An 11,378-nucleotide genomic window follows, 5' to 3' on the forward strand; every position below is an offset into this window, starting at 1 on the left:
GTGACTATATTTGTGACTATTTCTTTTTTCGCACAATCATCATGCTTTCATTTCTAATACAAGGTTGTATACAAGGTTTATATAACATGCTGTTTATTATAAGAATGTTGTCTGCTGTTTTAAATGCTCAAGCTCTTTAAAGTCAGTTAGATTCTGATTGGTCAATGTTTTTATCATTCTTCTACTCAACACAAAAGACAAAACTGTGTATATTTGAAGGGGGTCATGAACTGAGAAACTTCCCTTCCGAATTCCCTTGATCTTTTGACAAATAAGAGGTCATTGTGCAATTAAAACATCCTGTAAGTTTCAGAACTCAAAACCTTTTTGTTATTGAAGCCAGTCTGCCAAAACAACAGGTTGGGGAATGTGCCACTCTATTATGTAATAGTGTGACTAAACACTGTACCTTAAATGACGGGAGGCAAACACAGGTTTATGCAGAAACCAAATGATAAAGATCGCTCTGAATTCAACAAGTTGCTGTTCAGTGCTAAGTTGTGGAAAAACAGTCTTTGCACTGCTTTCCTTCTGATCCCAACATTAGGAAAGAGTGGATTTACTTTAATTTTTATGAAGTTCCAGACCATGTCAGCGAGAATTTGGTCCTTTGTTCACTTTATTTTACCACAGATTAGTTTACAAAAAAGGAAAAATTCTATGTGGGATTTTAAGAAAGACTGAAAGTAAAAGACTGTGCCAAATATATTAGATCCAACAGTAATGTTGCACCACACAAGTCTGAGTAATTGTTTTTATTATGTGGTCACTATTGCTTTGTCTGTTATTACAGATCGTTTGATATGTACTGAATATTTATGCATCCATCTCTAAAGGATGTAGGCTCTCAAACATACACAGCTGTTAGCCAATCATAGCAGCAGGCATTTAATTCCAAGTCTTCAATCCGCCACACCTATTCAGATAGATCGCTCTGATGAGGGGGCTTAAAAACAGGAGAGAACATAGCCTATTACTTCTAAATTATGTTTTTTGATACAAAAATCTTGATAACATTATAAGGGGACCTTATAATAAAGGCAGTTCATGATCCCTTTAACTTCCCTTTATGATTGCGTGTAGATTTCTTAAATGTTTTTTCAGTTTTGAGCTTGTGAACATGAATCACCAGCCTGGAATTTCTGCAGATTGTCCATAAAAAGTTACAAAGGAAAAATAAATTACATATAAGAATGTCATATCCTCATTTCAAGCACAGAAATGACAGTTACATATGTTTTAAACAAATTGTTTGTTTCAAAAACAATCATTAAAACAAATGTTCACACCAGAGAAACTTGCATAAACTGTTTACTTACTGGTGGCCTAAATCTAAATGCTGTTGTTTTTTTCTGTGGGACACTTCCTGCATCAGAGCTTTAATGCAGGTGTTTCCCATTCAACAGCTCCAACAAGAACAAAAGAGCTATTTTAAAACTTCAATAAAGTAGTTAATCACATGCTATATTCCAACCCTTATGAATATAACTTGTGTATATGACTTTATTTTTCCGATGAATACATTCAGAGTTATATTTAAAAAATGCCCTGGTGTCGGCGCACTGCCTACAAGGCTATCGGCTGTTGCGCTCCGGGCGTCCCATGTTTGAATCCTGACTCGAGGACCTTTCCTGATCCCGCCCCCCATCTCTCTCCCACTTCGCTTCCTGTCATGTCTAATCTGTCCTATCAAAATAAAGGCAAAAATGCCAAAAAATAAATCTTTTAAAAAAAATGATCTGGCTCTTCCAAGCTTTATAATGGTAGTGATTAGCTGTTGAGATTTTGAAGACCAATAAAGTGCATCCATCCATCATCAGAAAGTACTCCAAATGGCTCCGGGGGGTTAATAAAGGCCTCCTGAAGTTAATCGATGTGTTTGTGTAAGAAAAATATCCATATTTAAAACTTCATTAACCCATAATCTCTAGCTTCCGATAACTGTTGTGCGCACAACTGTGTGAACGTAAGACATAGGCATAGCATAATCTCAGGTGAGAAGTGATAAACGTGGAACAAATTAGAAGTACAAAACGAGAATTTGTAAAGAAATTTTTTTAGAGGATTTCAATATATGCCACAAGGAGACTAAACAAAGGAAACTTTGCTTTCTTTGCTCCTGTAAACAAAACGTGGTTTTCGCAAGACTGGGAATTTCTTAATGGAGCTTACACCACACCTGTGTCCAACGTACTGTATGACAGTTTGGCGAAAGCAATTACAGCTTTTAATATTGGATATTTTTCTTACAAAAAAGCATTGATTTGCTTTAGGAGGCCTTTATTAACCCCGGAGCCATGTGGAGCACTTTTTTATGATGGATGGCACAGTTTATTGGATTTCTGTTGGACTATTGAATCTCAACACCCATAAAGTTTGGAAGAGCCAGGACATTTTTTTATATATAACTTTGATTGTTTTCGTCTGAAAGAAGTAAGTCATATACACCTAAAATGGCTTGAGGATGAGTAAATCATGGGGTCATTTTAATTTCAGGATGAACTATCCCTTTAAGAGCAATTTTCAAATCACCATGACAAGACACATTTTTTCAGTGCACTGAGAATTGAACCCATGACCTTAGCATTGTTATGGTCATTGGTTCAGTTCTCAGTGCACTAAAAATGTCTTGTCATGATGATTTGAAAGTTGCTGTTGTTGTTGCTGATGATTTGAAGTTGCTGACCTTAGTGTTGCTATGGTCATGCTCTCCCTGTTCATCTGCAATCATTTAATAGTGCATTCCGTCTCATCTTGGATTAATTGTTTGACCTGTTACGCATGTCCTCCATCCTTGTAGGAGACAGTTCAGCTCTACTGAATCAAAGCCGCAGATTCCTCATTAGCCAACAGCAGATGCATGCAAAACACAGGCCTGGTTTTACAGCTGAACAGATAAGGAATCCAAGCCTATTAAGAGGCTATAAATTTTGAGAACTGACATTGTACGCAAAACTTCTTCAAGGATTGATGATTGTTTATCTCCCAGCTGCCTCTTGTTTCAAAGTACACATGCAAGTAAAGACGAAGATGTATATATACATATTAAACAAATTCCTCTCTTTCTGTGGCTCAAACAGACACCCTTACCCCACATATTCGCATACATACATGTACAGCTATTCTGTCAAGATGTCAGCAGTCAATGAATTCCAGATGGTACATTTCGAGAGCAGCAGCCATGCCAATTATGTCCATGTTATCTTAGTTTATACATACTTCACTCTCCTCCCATGAGATACTGTATGTGAGATACTGTTGGGAAGAGTGCTAATAGTCACACATTTTAAGTTTTATGTTTTAATGTATTGAACATTTTACAGCAACACGCAAAAATGTGAAACCATTGTTGTGGCTAAGAAATACCGTATTTAATAAAATGCATACATTCAAAACCACATAGGAAAACTTGCTTCAACCTGTCCAACACAATTTGTGTAAGTACTAATACAGCCTCTGTATGACAACTTGCCCCGTCTCCCCATAAGGTAAAAGAATTTATCATTGTGCATAGCCCAGTATGTGCTGCAATCTCTCAGATTTAAACTATGTGTCTCACATGTCACTTCAAACAGTTACAAGCTAAAACACAAGAGTTTATATCCACAAACAGACAAACTAGTGTTCTGAACAAACACAGCGAGGCTAATAAAGAGCACTGCTGTGTTTGTTACTTGCTGGAGGGAACTTAAAGTGGACTGTCAGAGTGATGAACAAGGTCTTGCTGACAAAGAACAGGCAGATCTATCAATATACAATATACAGAGAGACCTGAAGAAAAACAAATATCAGCACATCATGGTTCTGTTATGCTCTTCACACATACAGTGCATCAAAAAGGTATTATGTTCTCTGTGATATTTATTTAAAATGCTGTCATACAAAATGTAATTTAATAATAACAAAGAAAGGAAATAAGCTGTTTGGATTAATATTCAAGCAACAACCAGCATCAACAGATGCCAACGGGGTAACACTCTGATCAATCAAAACCCGACAAACATGTCTGTTGCCCTTTGTCTGTGGGTGCAATATGAATTCACTGCAAAAAAAAAAAAAAAGGCTTATCTTACTTAGTATTTTTGTCTTGCCTCTAGTCAGAATATCAAAAAATTCTTAAATTAAGATGCATTTACTAGATAAGCAAAATAACATAAGATATTGAGTCTTGTTTTAAGAAAAATTCACTTAATTTAGTAATTTTTTTCCCTGGAAACAAGACTAAATATCTTATGTAATTTTGCTATCTACTGAATGCATGTTAATTTAAGAATTTTCAAACATTTTTTTGACTAGAAACAAGACAAAAATACTAAGTAAGATAAGCCTTTATTTTGCAGTCATTCTCAGACAATGAACTCTGTAGTTCCGTCAGTCTGTTTTCAAACTATAAACAATGTCACAGGGAAAAAAAAGATGTTTATTTTCGGTGCTTAGAAAAACAATGCAGGCTTGCAAAGGAAGTTGCAAGTGAATGCAATGTAATGCATACAAGTTTTATTTGAAGATTTTATCCAGCACACTAAGCAAACTTTACTTGCAGCTTATGAATATTACTAGCCTGGAAAAATCCAGACCCTAATCTATTAAGATTATGGGTCTGGCCTCAAGCAATGAAAAGGACCTAACTCGAGGGGCGGCACCAAGCATGCATTTGAAATTCTCACTGCACGCAATTGGATAACTCCAGACCAATCACAACAATACATGGTGTGACGTATCCAGAGCGACGGTGAACATATAAGAGTGGATTTCAATGTTATAACATAAACAATGTGACAAGATTAATAACTATTAATTACGACAGCCGAATCAATCTCATTAAAACAATTAGGTCCGATCAAACTATTCATTAACTATCAACTAATATGTGGATAGACGCTAGCGTTTCATTCAGCAGCGAGACATATTGTCCTGTTCAAGTTAGGCTACTGTATTACTATTGAATAGTTCCGTTTTTCGTTACAGTAAGTTTACCAAGTGACTCTTACTGTCACAAGGAAGGGTCAGAGACGTGCGGATCCATTAGCAGCATTTATTCCAAACAAACAAACACAAAGGGGCAGGCAGAAATCGTGGTCAAAACAGGCAGAAAGGTCAGGGCTGGCAGCGAGAATCAAAACACGGGAAGGAGTCCAAGAATCAAAAACACAGGAAATCAAACACGGGAATAAACGCTCGGAAATAATGACCAGAAGGAACAATAAGACTTCGCAGAGTGGCTGTGTGTGTGTGAAGCTTAAATGCAGTCAGTGTGATGAGGTGCAGCTGTGAGCAGTAATCAGTAAAGTGAGAGCAGGTGAATGCAGTGATTAGTGCAGTGGCTTGTGGGGAATGAAGTCCATGAAGTGTGGTGCAAGAGTTCAAGATGACAGGATAGACCAGATACATGACAGAGCCCCTCCCCAAGGAGCGGCTTCCAGACGCTCTAACCACCTAATACAACCTGGAGGGTGGTGGAGCGGAGGCAGAACAGGGGGAGGGATGGAGGGCCAGGTCCATGTAGGGGTACTGGAACCACGAACTGAGGCGGAGCCTACGGAGGGAGAAGCCATGGTGGAGGAAGGGTTGGCTCCTGCCTGGGGCCGACCGACGGAGGTGGAGCCGGTGGAGCCCGAGGTGAAACTGGAGAGTCGATGGTCCTGGGCGACACAGAGGATCCGGAGGGCCAAGGCGGAACCCAAGGCTCTGGCGACCCCGGCGGAGATGGAGGTCCGGAGGTACGCAGCGGAGCCGGAGTGACAGAGGATCGAGGCTGTGCCCACGGGAGGGAGGAGGTCCACAGAGCCGGCAGGACGGAGTGACGAGGTGCAGCCGGGGGAGTAGAGTCCAGAGGCGAAGGTGGGGCGACGACTGACCGGGGCGGAGCCGGAGAGACGATGGAGCCCCGAGGAGCTGGTGGGCCGACGGCCGACAACGGAGACGAGGGAGCGCAGAGCCGGGGTGGAGCCGCAGGGTCGGAGGGCCGAGGTGGAGTCCAGGACTCTGAGACTGGAGGTGATGGTGAGGGATCCTTCAGTCTGGACACCGATGGAGACTGGCAGTCCCACGGCAAGTCCTCTGCACCGAAGGTGGGATGTGGGTGAGCAGAGGGACTGTCAGGAGACAGAGGTGGCGGGACTGGAGCAGCAGGGAGGGTGGGTGGGAACAGTCCATGCATGAGCTCCGTGACCAGAACCGGGCAGACAGGAATCTCAGGACGACTGGATGGAACCAGCGGAGGTTCTGGAAGGCCGGGCGGGACCAGCGGAGACTCTGGAAGGCCGGGCGGGACCAGCGGAGACTCTGGAAGGCCGGGCGGGACCAGCGGAGACTCTGGAAGGCCGGGCGGGACCAGCGGAGACTCTGGAAGGCCGGGCGGGACCAGCGGAGACTCTGGAAGACTGGGCTGAACCAGCGGAGGCTCTGGAAGGCTGGGCTGAACCAGCGGAGGCTCTGGAAGGCTGGGCTGAACCAGCGGAGGCTCTGGAAGGCTGGGCTGAACCAGCGGAGGCTCTGGAAGGCTGGGCTGAACCAGCGGAGGCTCTGGAAGGCTGGGCTGAACCAGCGGAGACTCTGGAAGGCTGGGCTGAACCAGCGGAGGCTCAGGAAGGCTGGGCTGAACCAGCGGAGACTCTGGAAGGCTGGGCTGAACCAGCGGAGGCTCAGGAAGGCTGGGCTGAACCAGCGGAGGCTCTGGAAGGCTGGTAGGGAGACCAGCTGCTCGAGCCGACAGCAGCGGTGGGTCCTCCACGCTAGACATTAGTCTTTGATAAGTCTTGGGTGCAAATTTGGGCGTGGCGGCAGCCACAGAGCCGGCAGGACGGAGTGACGAGGCGCAGCCGGGGGAGTAGAGTCCAGAGGCGAAGGTGGGGCGACGACTGACCGGGGCGGAGCCGGAGAGACGATGGAGCCCCGAGGAGCTGGTGGGCCGACGGCCGACAACGGAGACGAGGGAGCGCAGAGCCGGGGTGGAGCCGCAGGGTCGGAGGGCCGAGGTGGAGTCCAGGACTCTGAGACTGGAGGTGATGGTGAGGGATCCTTCAGTCTGGACACCGATGGAGACTGGCAGTCCCACGGCAAGTCCTCTGCACCGAAGGTGGGATGTGGGTGAGCAGAGGGACTGTCAGGAGACAGAGGTGGCGGGACTGGAGCAGCAGGGAGGGTGGGTGGGAACCAGCGGAGGCTCAGGAAGGCTGGGCTGAACCAGCGGAGACTCTGGAAGGCTGGGCTGAACCAGCGGAGGCTCAGGAAGGCTGGGCTGAACCAGCGGAGGCTCTGGAAGGCTGGTAGGGAGACCAGCTGCTCGAGCCGACAGCAGCGGTGGGTCCTCCACGCTAGACATTAGTCTTTGATAAGTCTTGGGTGCAAATTTGGGCGTGGCGGCAGCCACCTTGCGTACAGGCTCTGGGTTGGCAGACTCGGGCGGTTTGGTAGATGTGGCTCGAACCGTTCCAGGCCTGACAGATGGGATGTTTGAAAGTTCTGGTGATATGGGTGCTGTAGGACTGTGGGGCTCCTCATCCGCAGTCCCAACAGTAAATGTTGAACCGGCCAGCAGGAGAGCATAGTCTATATACTGTTCAAGTGTCCAGTGCGGGGTGTGTAAAGGCATATTGGGTTTTAAATTCTGGTTCAGTCCATAATAGAAAATGTGCTTTAGAAAAATGTCAGTGAAATCTACCTGGTAACATAGTTCGCAGAAGTCAGCCACATACTCCTCAATAGGCCGGTTGTTCTGGCGAAGACGAACTAGACAGTCTCCTGAGTTCATGGTGAACGGCTGATGAATAAAGCCGCTGGATCCTTGTAGCGGCGAAGTCTTCTGTCACAGGGAGTCAGACTGAGACGTGCGGATCCATTAGCAGCATTTATTCCAAACAAACAAACACAAAGGGGCAGGCAGAAATCGTGGTCAAAACAGGCAGAAAGGTCGGGGCTGGCAGCGAGAATCAAAACACGGGAAGGAGTCCAGGAATCAAAAACACAGGAAATCAAACACGGGAATAAACGCTCGGAAATAATGACCAGAAGGAACAATAAGACTTTGCAGAGTGGCTGTGTGTGTGTGAAGCTTAAATGCAGTCAGTGTGATGAGGTGCAGCTGTGAGCAGTAATCAGTAAAGTGAGAGCAGGTGAATGCAGTGATTAGTGCAGTGGCTTGTGGGGAATGAAGTCCATGATGTGTGGTGCAAGAGTTCATGATGACAGGATAGACCAGATACGTGACACTTACCATTTGTAAATGAGATGGACCTCATCCACCACAATCCCGATCAGGTTGTCCCGGTAGACCTTGTTCGATAACATTTATCGCCACTTCTTTAACAGCCAGGACTCGACTGAATGCTATCTGGCATTGCCAGCTTCCGATCTGTTCCTCTTCGTGCATAACTACCAGCGGAGCTAACTGATAGATTAAACTCTTGGCGTATCCAGTCGGCAAAACCGCAAAAACGTCCTTCTTGCAAAGGAACGATTCGAGCGCGGCTTTCTGTTCCTCTTTTGTAGCGGCCAAAGCCGTTTCAAACTACTGATTTTCATCTGTAGAATAGATCTCTTTCAATGTTTACTAAATGATTCCATACGTCGCAGCGCTGTCGTCATGTCTGTTGCCCTTTGTCTGTGGGTGCAATATGAATTCACTGCAAAAAAAAAAAAAGTTATCTTACTTAGTATTTTTGTCTTGCCTCTAGTCAGAATATCAAAAAATTCTTAAATTAAGATGCATTTACTAGATAAGCAAAATAACATAAGATATTGAGTCTTGTTTTAAGAAAAATGCACTTAATTTAGTTTTTTTTCCCCCTGGAAACAAGACTAAATATCTTATGTCATTTTGCTATCTACTGAATGCATGTTAATTTAAGAATTTTCAAACATTTTTTTGACTAGAAACAAGACAAAAATACTAAGTAAGATAAGCCTTTATTTTGCAGTCATTCTCAGACAATGAACTCTGTAGTTCCGTCAGTCTGTTTTCAAACTATAAACAATGTCACAGGGGAAAAAAAGATGTTTGTTTTCAGTGCTTAGAAAAACAATGCAGACTTGCAAAGGAAGTTGCAAGTGAATGCAATGTAATGCATACAAGTTTTATTTGAAGATTTTATCCAGCACACTAAGCAAACTTTACTTGCAGCTTATGAATATTACTGTAATACTGTCTTAAAATGTGTTTTAACAGAGCACAGAATCAACTATTCAAGCTCTGTTATGTTATGTTGTAGTTTCACAGGAGAGGATAAGTGGCTGTGTATCATGTATTGCAGGAATTCCAAGAAATCCCAGCAAGAGTAATGTCTTCTGGCTTGTGCTTAAAATTCCATAGGTTCCAAGAGTTGCACAAGCTCTACAACTGCTCCTTTAACTTTCTCAGCACTCCCAGTGGGAATACAGATCATGATTTCCAAATGTGGGCTGCACGTTCAGACTGTGCGGTTCAGTGGTAAACCAAAGGCAAAGGCTGTGTGTATAAAGAGGACTCCAAAATTATGTGAAAACCCAGATTTAAAAAACAAACCAACATTATTTTTAGATTCATGATCAGTGAGGATATGCAAAGCAAACACACAGTTATCCAAACAAAAGTAACGTAGTAAGGACATCGTTAAAATAGTCTGTGTGACATCAGTGGTTCAACCTTAATTTTATGAAGCTACGAGAATACTTTCTATGTGCAACGAAAACAAAAATAACGACTTTATCCAACAATTTCTTCTCTTCTGTGTCAGACGATGCATGTTCATGAGAGTATCATGAGCCGGCATTCTGACGTAGAATGTCCTTCTCTCTTAGTTTATCGTCTGTATATTCTGGTTCAGTTAAAGGGGTCATCGGATGCCCATTTTCATACCCTAAGTTCATATGATTCTTTAGGGTCTTAATGAAAAGTCTCTAATATACTTTGGTTAAAAATTCTCAATAGTAGTGTAAAAAAAACACCCTTTTACCTTGTCAAAATCAGCTCTGCAAAATATCAGCTCATTTTACGCATGGTCCCTTTATTAAATGCAAATGAGCTCTGCTCGCCCCCACCCCTCTCTGCTGAGGAATTGGGAGCTGTAATGTATACTTTAGCCGCGTTTAGCCTCATTTATCGGCGAAACTTGCCAACAAGCACATTATTAAGAAAGGCCATTTGCAAAGATGCATAAAAACCCTTATACTCACTTCTGCTGTGGGTGAAGCTGCATCACGAATGATTCACACAAACATAGATGCATATGTACATCGGGATTGGTGCTTTCCTTTTAAAAACGAAAGTAACGTTGTCCTCTGGCTCTTAAGCGACTCAGATGTCAGGAGTAAATGACTACTGCTATGTTCATTATTGCATCCAACAACAGCACACCTCAGTCGCTCAATTAGAGGCGAACAATGGCGATCGTATTCGGACTGTTTCAGCCTGGTGAAGGTGGGTCTAAAGTAAAACGTTCATGTCAATCAACTTTGTTTCGTCACAACGACAAGAAGCTGAGAATGACCTGATTTTAAAAAGGGGATATTACTTTTAAAGATGAAAAAATACCACTGGTGGATTTTTCTCAGTGTAGGGTGGTTGTGTACACAAACTACCAACACACATTAATGTTCAAACAACATGTAAAGTTAGTTTTGCATACGATGACCTCTTTAAGTAAGGCTAGGCAAAAAGTCAAGTCATCCTCTCTCTCACAAACTTCAGACGTGTTTACGAAGACTGTTTTATGTACAGTGTGTGTCTCTTCTGCTTGTAAACAAAGCGCAGATGTCCCATGTTGAAAGAAATTGGGAGTGAGGTGCAGAGGCATTTCCTTTAGCCTGAGGCTTATTAATTTCACTTTCGGTGTGAAAGAGGCTTTACAGTTGCAACTTGGGGTTTTTTGTTCTTAAAATCAAATAAGCAACCCCAGCCAGGTTGCTTACTTTCCATAAAAAGTAATTAAAAGAGAAGTTTACTTCTATAATGAAAATTTCCTGATAATTTCTTCCTTTCTTAAATTGAAAAGTAATGAGTGTTTCTGAGGAAAAACATTCCATGATTTTTCTCCATATAGTGGACTTCAATAGTGGCCAATGAGTTGAAGGTCTAAATTGCAGTTTCATTGCAGCTTCAAAGAGTTCTACACAATTCCAGCCGAGAAGTAAGGGTCTTGTCTAGCAAAATTATTGGTAATTTTCTAAGATAAATATACATATATATAATTTTTTAACCACAAATGTTTGTCTTGCACTAGCTTGACCTCACCCATTACATAATCACGCACAGGTGTTTACAAAGCGAACGTGCCAAGAAAGTCAAATACCCTTTACAACGATGTTGGGCAATTTGAAGTTGGAGGAGAAATGAGATGGAGTTTTTGCCCTACCCTACCTTTTGAACCGAAGTAAACAGACAAAGAACTAAACTAATGATT

This window comes from Garra rufa, chromosome 1, assembly GCF_049309525.1.
Source record: "Garra rufa chromosome 1, GarRuf1.0, whole genome shotgun sequence".
NCBI classification, from domain to species: domain Eukaryota; kingdom Metazoa; phylum Chordata; class Actinopteri; order Cypriniformes; family Cyprinidae; genus Garra; species Garra rufa.